At 40.9% G+C, this 11,252-nt stretch overlaps 1 long non-coding RNA gene across 1 annotated transcript in view; it reads left to right on the forward strand.

Annotated features, from left to right (window-relative positions):
* The first annotated feature begins 7,610 nt into the window (after positions 1-7,610).
* LOC121015612 (uncharacterized) overlaps positions 7,611-11,252 on the forward strand; it is a 42,891-nt gene continuing 39,249 nt past the window's right edge. Inside the window, exon 1 of the long non-coding RNA XR_005783906.1 lies at positions 7,611-7,921. This is a non-coding gene — a long non-coding RNA (uncharacterized LOC121015612). The remainder of the gene's footprint in view (positions 7,922-11,252) is intronic.

Raw genomic sequence — 11,252 nt, forward strand, 5'->3', positions numbered from 1 at the left:
GCTACATACTCTCCCAAAGACAAGGTTCTAGGGATTCAACAGAGAACAAGCCACAGTTTCTGCTTTCATGAGCACCTACTCTGGAGGGGACGGAGGCATTGAACACTTCCAACACATATCATCATTAAGTGTACCGTACAACAAAGAACCCCGGGTACTGTGATTAAGCAGGAATCCGAACTTGATTTCTTCCAGAGGGCCAAAGGAGGCTTCCTTAAGGAAGCGATTTGGGGCTGAGCGCCGAAGCATAGTGAGAGGTAACCAGGCAAGAAGGGAGAGTTGATAGGAAACGGAAGGGTGTCCAGACAGGTTAACTGTACTTGTAAACGTCTGAAGTACTAATGAGAGCCCTAGAGAAAGTGGAAGGAAGGCAGCGGTCCCCCAACACTCTTTATCCCTTACCCTGTTTTATTTCCTTTGTAATGCTTATTATAAATTGACATGTATATCTGTGTATTTGTTCACTCTCACACCAGAACATAGCTCCATGAGAGCAAAGTCTGCTTACTGGTATATCCCTTACACGTAAACCCATGCCTTGTTGGGACAGTGTTTAATATTTGTTGAATATAGCCACCAAACTGATACTGGATATAATTCAATGTGATAAGACATTTTGGGGTCTTAGAGAAATTCTTAACACTGAGACCATAACATTTTTCTGGTTGTTTTTGGTTTTGAGCTTGCTAAGATCCCAGATAAATAAAATTTAGAGTTTTATATCTTAAATGCTAACCAAAAACTCTTCTTGCCTCTTCCTCACATTTTTTTTTCCGAATGGCAAAAAAACAAAAACAAAAAACATTTTTTGTGATAGGAGAGTAAAGAAATGAGCAAAAATTTAATCCCCAGATAACCCCCAAAACCTAACAAATAGAATAAGGATAACAAAATAGAATGATATGCTTAGCCCCTCACTGATTTCCTCCCACTACCACAAGGAATGACAGTGACAATAGCCAAAAGGTGCCTTCAGGGAATTCTTGGTCTAAACTCAGGTTCAATTCCTCAGAGTCTATGATTCCAAGGTGAGACTATGGGACCGAACACGAACAGCTTTATTTCCCCACTTGTTCCCCCAAGCTGATTTAGGCCAATTTGGGTGTGCTGAGCCCATCTGAGTTTCCGTCTTTGACCTGGAGGTATTTCCTCAGACCCACAGCTATGAACCTGAAACAGCAAAACACTACATTGAGGCAGGGGTGGGGCTAGGAGGATCCATTTCCATGTTGGAGCTCTGCCTGCAGAGGAAATGTGCTTACCCATGGAGCCTCTTTTCAAAGAATTCCACCTGTGCTTTAACAACTTTTCTGATTTGGGTGCTGTTTCCCTCACAGATACTCTCCTGTCTCCAAATACTCAAGATCAAACACAGGGCAGTGGGTTTGAATCTTAGTTCACAGACTTGGGAGCAGGAAACACTGTTTCATTTAAATTAATTAACTTGTGTTCCGTGTCTTCCCAGGGTGTTGGGAATTTCCATCTCTGTCTTTATTAGCACAAGCCCCTCCCTCCCAAGTTAAAGCTTCTCTCATCTACAGCTGAGCCTGAGCACCAGACCTCTGTGTTGCGTAAGCTGTGACTCCTTACAGTCCCTGGCCCTTTGCCTCTTCGTTGTGCATGTGATAGACCAGTATATATGCTGAGGTTGGGAACCCCGGTTTGGGGCCCTACATCCTTAAACTCACTATGTAGTTTTGGTGTCTAAAAAGAGCATGTGCTTCTAATGCGTCACTACTACCTACTCAAGTTGCTGCAAACAAGTTCTCTCCTTTGATCCTGGAGACACTCTCTCCACTGACCCTTAGAGACTCCGCTTTCCTCCTTCTTTTACTCTTCACTGGAATTACACTTTAAAAAAAAGACAAGAGGTGATTATGACTGTCTGTTCCTGCTCTGCACTCTACAAAAGTCCTGGTTATTATTTGAAATACAGAGAAGAAAACATTATAGAAATGCCTTACTTAAGTAATAGTCCAGCCAAGTTAAGTTCTCGGAACACAAAACGAAACAAGAAGGCAGTTGCTGTTCCTGGGAGAGACAGGATGGACGACCAGTCAGGACTTGGAGAGGAAGAGAGAACTGGAAACTTTACCTTCCTCTTCCCACTGGGACTGGGCACTGTGGAGATCCAGGTGAGTTGACTGTGGTTAAGAATACATGCTTTTCGCTGGCTTCTGTCACGTTTACTAGAATTCTATCAGCAGGCTCCAGAGTTAGTGTGGTTTTAAAGCAGAAAGGGGAGCCCGGTGCTTACTAGAATTTGGTTCATTAATTTTAGATTCCCTTTTGCTGTTTGTGAGAACTGGTAGCAGTTTACTGGAGAAGTCCTGGCAGTCCCATCTAACTTCAAGGATAGATATGGGGGGGGCTCTCGATTTGGTGTGGAATTATTTAATGGAAGCTTCCCAAACAATCCATTTTCTATTGTTCTGGTAGATTGCAAAGTATACCCTGATTCCGGGCCTGTCTTGATGAAGGAGCCCTATGCAGGTGCCATGTCAGAGGCCCAGGTGTTTTAGGTGCTGCCTTTGGAGTGGTTACACCTGTAAGGTAACTAATTTAGTGGACTTTCGTTTATGGTGGTGTTGTCTCTTTCCTCAACCCAGAGAGCCTTGGGGAAAAAGGGTAAGTTCTCCTAGAGCATTTTGTAATTTCATTCTTCCTCTTGTTTGCTCAAGTTCTTAGCATCATGACCATATGTGGACTTTTTATCTTTTATAAGAGAAAAATGTTTCTTCTATCAGTGCAGATCTCAAGAAAACTGAGTTCCGGGCTCCAGGTATAAGGGCTAAATCTTTCTTCCAGAATCACTCCCAGGCCTGCCCTTGAGCTGGGCAGTGGCATTAAAAGGGTATGCTGATGAGCAAAGAGACCTTGAAGTTCTTTATCCTCCAAATCCCGCCTGCAGAGTTGCTTAGCAGATCACAGCCAGGGAATGGTGGTGGGGCCTAAGTGGAAATGATGCATAGCATCTCCCAAGGGATGGCCCAAGATACTGGTCCAGGGTCCAGTGCTGTCAACACAAAAGGACTGAGGTCTTTGTGATGTTCTTCGGACTCCAGAAGAAACTGGGAAATCTTTGGCCGGAGTGAGGCACACCTGGCTTTCAGATGGCTTTCAGATGATTCAGCTGGGCATAGTATTCAACTAATATGAGCTCCGTTTATTTTTTTTTAGCTTTTTTTTTAATTTTGTAAATTGCTTAAAAAGCCGATTCTTACGTGGTTCATTAGGATGTGGGAAGCTTGAGCTTCCCTAAAAATAAAATAAAATAAAATAAAATAACAGACTGAATGGCTTAAAGAACAGACATTTATTTTCTCACAGTTCTGGGGGCTGGCAGTTCCAGATCAGTGTGTCCACAGGTTTGGTTTCTCCTAAAGCCTCTCTTCTCAGCCTGTAGATGACTTAATGTGGTCCTTACTGGATGTGCCCCTCTTATCAGGATACCGATCAAATTGGGTTAGTACTACTCATATGACCTTACCTCTTCATATACTCTATCTCCAAATACAGCCACATTCTGAGGTTTTGGGGGTTAGGGATTCAACATATAGATGGGGCAGGCGCAGTTCAACCCATAACAGTAAAGGAAATCCTTTACCTGTCTGCACTGTGATTTCCACCACCTAGACTCCCTTTTATTTTTCCTCCCTGCTCTTAGAGCCACATTTATAAATGAATTGTTTGCACCACTCCTTCCTGCTTTTCTGATTTTTAGGTATAATCTTCTGACTGTTACTATCACAGATGAGGATTTACCCTCAGATCCTGTCCTCACATGCTCTCTTAAAGTCTGCTACTCTAATTGTATCACATGTTTTGGTTACATTATTATTACACTATTATTAAAAGTTTGCACTGTTATAGTCCTACAAAAATAATTTACAACCAATCCATGCAATCCATGTCTATTATAACTGCATTTCCATTTTTGTATAGCTTCTTTCCTAGAGATAATAATTGTTTCATTTTTTTATTACCTTAGTTTTCAACATCCTTATTACTCTTCACCCCATGCACTCCATTGAAACAAGTCTCCTTTTATTGTGGATGAACACATAAGGAATCCTTGGCGTTCATTGCCTCCCATGCCTGATCTAACTGGGGTAATATTCTCTAGGCATATGGCTTTGAGATCTAGTCTTGACTACTGTCTTTGAATATTTGTTCAGCATCCTCCCGGACAGTCGCTTTCTGGTCCCTATCTTCTTGTCCCTGAATCCTAATGTTTTTAGTTGTCTTAGTGTATGTCCTATTTAGCTTAGTTTGATGTAGCTCATGTACTAGTGGTTTCCTCAGAAAGGGTACATAGCAGGTAAGTTTATAAAATGTTTAATATGAAAAGTTTGTTTGTTTGTTTGTTTGAGAGAGAGCACACAGGTCAGGGAGAGGGCAGAGGGAGAGAGAGAGAGAATCCCAAGCAAATTCCACACTCTGAGTGGGACTCAGTCCAAAGACTCTGGGATCACGATCTGAATCAAAATCAAGATTCAGACGTTCAACCAACTGAGCTGCATAGGCACCCCATGAAAAGTTGTATTTTTATATTACCCTATTTGAACGATTCTTCAGTAGAGAATCTGAGTTTCTTAAACAGTTGGGCAAGCAGATGACTCTGAGGGGAAGCCCCAGATATATGCATATGGACAGATTCTCTGTTCCATCCTCCTGGAAGACTCATCTTGGAAAATGAGAGCAGTACTGTTGGCTTCCTGGAAGACAAAACCAAAAGATTGTAATGGGTTGGATGACTTTGAATTTATACATTAATGTGGATAGCCTATTTGCAGACAGCTTATTCACCTGTTAATTTCCCCTAGGTTTGGGAGCCTTCCCTGCCCCCACTCCCAATTCATTTGTTTTTCAGCTCCAGTTCCTCCAAATGCTGGATGAAAATACTTTTGTCTTGTACCTATAACCCTTCATTTGCAACTTTGTTTGCTTCTGCTTAGTGTTAGCAATCCTTGGTGATTATTTCCTCATTGGCAATTGTATGAAGTGTTTGTTATATCACTGTTTGGGGGAGGCCAGAACATACTGTCAGAACCCAATAGCCTTTAAATTTAGTTTAGTGCCAGTGCACTCGGAGATTTGGAGGCTGCTCAGGGGCTTGTGGGTGTGTTTCATTTGTACACACTAAGAACATCCGAGAGATCCTCCCCTCATGCACCATTCACAACAGGCTTGCCTTTTGCATCGCTTTTCACTTGGTATGAAAGAACGTATTCCCACACGGTTTTTCAAATGCATGGAAAATCCCTATCATTTTCCTGTCTGCACCCCCTTCACATGCAGCCCACGCAGTTCTTTGCTGGGTGTGAAAGAGACAGAGAGATGGGTGGGGGAGGTGGGGAGAGAGGCCACAGATGATGCTTGGCTTCTACAACAGCCTTTCATGCTTAAATGCCCAGTATAAGGTCTACTCTTGCTCTAGGAGGGCAGAAAGGATACTGAGTGGGCACAAACCATATTCTACACTAGTGTCACCTCCCCCACCACCCTCCACTGCCACGCGAGTGCATTACACAAGCACTTCCATTTGAGTCCACGACACACTTCTAACTACAAAAGGAATTTAAAAAGGAGCACATGCTCATTGTTGAACTAGAATGGCTAGAACCAAGAGGAGGAGGCAGGAGAAGAAAGAAGAGTGGAGAGGAAAGAGAAAAAAAGAGAAGAGAAGAGAAGAGAAAACTGACCTCTGTGCTCCAGAGCTGAAATGTAACACAAAGACAGAGAGTTTGGGGATAAAGAAGAACAATAGCTTTATTACTTTGCCAGGCAAAGGATGCCACAGCAGGCTAATGCCTTCAAAATTGCAGACCCGTTCAGGGTCAAAGGCTGAAGGGCTTTATAGGAAAATACAGAATCTGGGAAGTTTCATTACGAAACTGGTCCATGCTTCCAGCCACATTCGTGATGTCTTCAAGATGGGCTCATGACTGGCACTGGCCATCCAAGTCTCATTACTAGGGATACACTGAAGTCAGCAAGATGTCACTATGGATACCAAGTTCCTGGAACAAAGGATTCTATAGAAAAACAAGTGAAGGGAGGCTTCAAGAATGAGGAAAATTAAAATTTGTGCCATTTAAAGTCAAGCCTTCGGAAGCGTGAATGTGTCCACCTTAATTTCCATCTATCTTTACATTACTATAACAGTTTCAATATTAAAGAAGGAGAAGCAACAGAAGTTCATGGGTGGCTGGATGCTGGGGCCGAGTGTCTGACTTGGTTCTGATGCAGCTGAGAGTTGTCGACAAAGGTAGAAACATGTAGCGGGAGAAGTCACTGGACACTGCCCTATGGAAGGTCAAAAAGGTGGATGAAATACAGATGAATAGAAGGAGGGAGGATATGAAGTTGATGGAGTTTTCCTGTGCCTTATCCTCTGTCAAGAAGGAGGTTAGGACGTGTTGAGAGTGAAGGAAGAAGTGAACTTCAAGAAAGTGACATAAAAGATAGAGGAAAGTCTGAAAGAGTGTCTTTGGGACAATAGTGCTGTCTACAGATCATGGGAAGATTGCCAGGCAGTGTTGAAACCCCAGATGTGGTTGGAGACCATGGATTTGCCGAGAGCTTCAGTCAGCACCATGGTATGACCTTTGCCAGAGGGGCTCAGCAGGAGTACTTCTCTGTGGGAGCAGAGAAGGAGCATGGCTGAATTAATCCAGCGTTGGGTAGCAGACATGAAGTCTGATGCTGCCATGCTCTGAGGAGGAAGGAAAGAAAAGGAAGAAGGAGGCTCCCCCGGCTGAAGACTGTTGGGTTGGAAAACATTGACTTGGCCTGACAGTTGAGCAAGTCTCCTTTGACTTTTGCCAAGAGAAGAAAGGCTTCAGTGATTATGCTATGGTTAACTCAAAAGTGGCTGTAGTGAATATCGTTAGCTTATAAACGTGTATTAAAAAGTCAGTTATTTTCTATTTAGGTGACTGCTATCAGTATCCCTGGTAAAATAGAAAGAGAATGAGAATACCTTAGAAATAATACAGGTGCAAGGTTAGATTCTTGCTTTAATACTTGTAGATGAACGGTCTTGGACAGCCACTTAACATTTTAAAGCCTCCCTTTCTACACTGGTAAAAGGAGCCTAACAGCAGTTACCTAGCAAGGTTACTTAGGATATAGTTAACATCCATATAGTGTCCGCAATGCCTGGCTCACAGAGATGTCCAACAAGTATTAACACCGTCCACTAAATATTGGAAAATGTCTTTTCCCATATTAATTTTTAGTCACACATTTGGTTAACCTTTCTGTTCATCATATTTCTTTGCTACTAAGTGTGTGTTCTACATATTTCGTTTACATATAAAATGTGCATCTTTGATTTTGTTAATCCTTTTGAGCCTACAAGTCATTTTGTCCATTGTTGAAACGGTTGATTCTGGGAAACATGACACCATCAGCCACAAAGAGCAAGCCGGAGGACACATGAAGTCAAGTGACGTGATGAGAGGGCTTTCTTTTGATCAGGTAATTGGGCAACACTCAATTCTTTGGTTATGGCATTACAAAAGAAATGCCACTAAGAACCTTTGAAACTGCTGACGGAAAAAACAGTCATTGGAACAAAATCTTGAACTTGGAGGAATCTTAGCTGTCCAAGAGAACAGGCCTGCTGTTTTCTGGGAACACACACAACAGTAGAATAAGGGGCAACATGCCAATTTATTCAGAATTAAGCTTTGCACTCAGGGAGAGTTGAAATGAAGCTTCACCTAGCTCAAGGACCAAATTAATCACCACTGAACTCAGATTTTACACACACTGAGAGAGAAACCAGTAGTTTTCAGTGAATGATGTTCAGCATATACTTACATCCCAAACTGAAAGAAATCTAATAATAGCAAGGAGACTTTTCTGCTAGCTGGGATTTTCAGGAGATAATTACACCCCTGGAGGATTAAAGGTATCATCTTCATTTCTTGCTGTGTCAGATCTGGTTGTCTTTCATTTATCTCCCATAGCTCTGTCTGTGGCTCTAAGACTTGACAGTAGTAAGGGAGACTATATTTACTGTAAAATCATGCATATTTTTAATCTGGCTCCTTATTACAAACTTATTTCTTAAGGATAGATGTTAATCATAGACATCAGAGAATCCATTTGCAAACTTTAACCTGAACCTCATGTCAGCCTGGTAAGGTTTTTTTTTTCTCTTGAATGAATTTTTATTCATCAAGGATAATGTAGAATAATTAGTAGATTATATGAGATGTTTGATTAAATGATAAACTCTTGTATGACTTTGAGGCAAAGAGTGATATAATTTTAACATTTGTTTAGATTCTTGACTTAACCTGCAAAAATTCTTACTGTTTTAGAGTTGAAGAATGATACTTGAAATATTTCATGTCACCAAAGAATATGCCTTTTTAAAAATATAATTTATTGTCAAGTTCGCTAACATACATTGTATGTTTGTTCTCTGTATTTAATAGTCTCTTAGGAGTTTGCCTCCCTCTCTGTTGGAAACTATTTTTCCCCTTCCCTTCCCCCATGGTTTTCTGTTAAGTGTCTCAAGCTCCACATAAGAGTGAAAACATCTAGGGGCGCCTGGGTGGCGCAGTCAGTTAAGCATCCGACTTCAGCCAGGTCACGATCTCGCGGTCCGTGAGTTCGAGCCCCACGTCGGGCTCTGGGCTGATGGCTCAGGGCCTGGAGCCTGTTTCCAATTCTGTGTCTCCCTCTCTCTCTGCCCCTCCTCCGTTCATGCTCTGTCTCTCTCTGTCCCAAAAATAAATAAATGTTAAAAAAAAAATTAAAAAAAAAAAAGAGTGAAAACATCTATCTTTCTGTGACTGACTTAATTTCACTCAGCATAATACCTTCCAGTTCCATCCATGTTACTGCAAAAGGATTTCATTCTTTCTCATTGCCAAGCAGTATTCCATTGTGTATATAAACCACATCTTCTTTATCCATTCATCAGTTGATGGACATTTGGGCTCTTCCTATCATTTGCTATTGTTGAAAGCACTGCTATAAACATTGTGGTACAAGTGCCCCTATGTATCAGCACTCCTGTATCTTTTGGATAAATTCCTAGTACTGCCATTGCTGGGTAGTAGAGCAGTTCTATTTTTAATTTTTTTGAAGAACCTTCACAATGTTTTCCAGAGTGGCTGCACCAGCTTGCATTCCCACCAACAGTGCAAGAGGGTTCCTGTTTCTCCACATCCTCGCCAACATCTGTTGTTTCCTGAGTTGCTCATTTTAGCCACTCTGACCGGTGTGAGGTGGTATTTTAATGTGGTTTTGATTTGTATTTCCCTGATGATGAGCGATGTTGAGCATCTTTTCATGTGTCTGTTGGCCATCTGGATGTGTTCTTCGGAAAAATGTCTATTCTTCTGCCCATTTCTTCACTGGATTATTTGTTTTTTGTGTGTTGAGTTTGGTAAGTTTTTTACAGATTTTGAATACTAGCCTTTTGCCTGATATATCATTTGCAAATATCTTCTCCCATTCTGTTGGTCCTTTTAGTTTTGCTTATTGGTTCCTTTGCAGTGCAGGAGTTTTTATCTTGATGAGGTCCCAATAGTTCATTTTTGCTTTTATGTCCTTTGCCTTCAGAGACGTGTGGAATAAGAAGTTGCTGCAGCCGAGGTCAAAGAGATTGTTGCCTATTTCCTCCTCTAGGCTTTTGATGGTTTCTTGTCTTACATTTAGGTCTTTTATCCATTTTGAGTTTATTTTTGTGTATGATGTACACAAATGAAAGGAAGAAAGGACCAAGAAAGTGGTCCAGGTTCATTCTTCTGCATGTCACTGTCCAGTTCTCCCAGCGCCATTTGCTAAAGAGATTGTCTTTTTTCCATTGGATACTTTTTCCTGCTTTGTCAAAGATTTGTCAAATTTCCCACAATTTTTGTCAAAGATTTGTGGGTCCAAAGATTTCCTGCTTTGTCATACATTTGTGGGTCCAATTCTGGGTTCTCTATTCCATTGGTCTATGTGTCTGTTTTTGTGCCAATACCATACTGTCCTGATGATTACAACTTTGCAATAGTGGCTAATGCCTGTGATTGTGATGCCTCTCACTTTGGTGTTCTTTTTCAACACTACTTTTGCTATTCAGCCTCTTTTATGGTTCCATATAAATTTTAGAATTGTTCTAGCTTTGAGAAGAATGCTGGTGCAACTTTGATTGGGAGTGCATTGAATGTGTAGATGAGCCTGGTAAGTTTTGAAGAAATTACACACACACACACACACACACACACACACACACACCCATACACCTAAAATGATCATTTCTTCATAAAAAGAATATAGAATAATGGTGTAAAGATTTCTAGCTCACTTATAGGAAAAAGTTTGTAGATAAGTTTGTACATTATATGGAAGGAAAACTATAGTAGATTATTTCTTTTTGCCTTAGCATTCAATTACAACATTTCGTTTTATACAGGTACCAGGTTCCTGTAACATCTACTCCTTTGTCTCTTTTATATAATCTATTTTTTGTTCTTTAATTCTCAATTGTCATATTTTATATAACATTTGATATTATTAGATGCCTGAATGATTTCTGGAAATCTAGATGTTTTAAAATCAGTTTAATGAACCCTTTCTTCCCTCAGTGAAATGAGGGAAATTCCCTTAATATTCTGTTACTACATGCAGAATTTTGTGACAGACTTTAGAAAATTTTTTGTTTTGCTTACATTCAAGTTGCTTCTTTCTCTGAAAGCTACTCTGTACCCTTAACCTTAAACTTCGCCATCCTCTACTGGCTCCAGTAGTGGCTTTATTGTGCCTAGATTACATAGTCTCCACCCTCTCCAGCCAAATTTCCCTTCCATTTAATCCCCAAAATGATGTCAAATCGACATTCTTTATAGACAGCTCAAGGTCTGCTAGGTCACTCACTGCCATGGCTAAAACTGAAGGTTATGTTCATTCAGCCCCAAACTCTAATCAGAGGTGAGTGACTGAAGCCCAAAGAAGGTATGGCTAGCATCCCAGACCCTTAGACCTAAGCAGGTGACTAGGTTGTTTTCTTCTGGAATGATTAAGACTTTCTTTATTGAGTCGAAATAGACATGCTTGAGCTTTTCTTCCCCAGGATTGTCTTATCTGCAAAGTCTAAATCACAGGGCAAAATCTCCAGGAATTAGCATATTTATTTTTGGACGAAGTGATAACAATTAATGCTTTGATCTGTTTGATACGGAAAAGGGATGATAGGGGTACCTGGGTGGCTCACTTGGTTAAGTGTCCAACTCTTGATTTCA

The sequence above is a fragment of the Herpailurus yagouaroundi genome, unplaced genomic scaffold (assembly GCF_014898765.1).
Source record: "Herpailurus yagouaroundi ecotype Mexico unplaced genomic scaffold, PumYag 29, whole genome shotgun sequence".
NCBI classification, from domain to species: domain Eukaryota; kingdom Metazoa; phylum Chordata; class Mammalia; order Carnivora; family Felidae; genus Herpailurus; species Herpailurus yagouaroundi.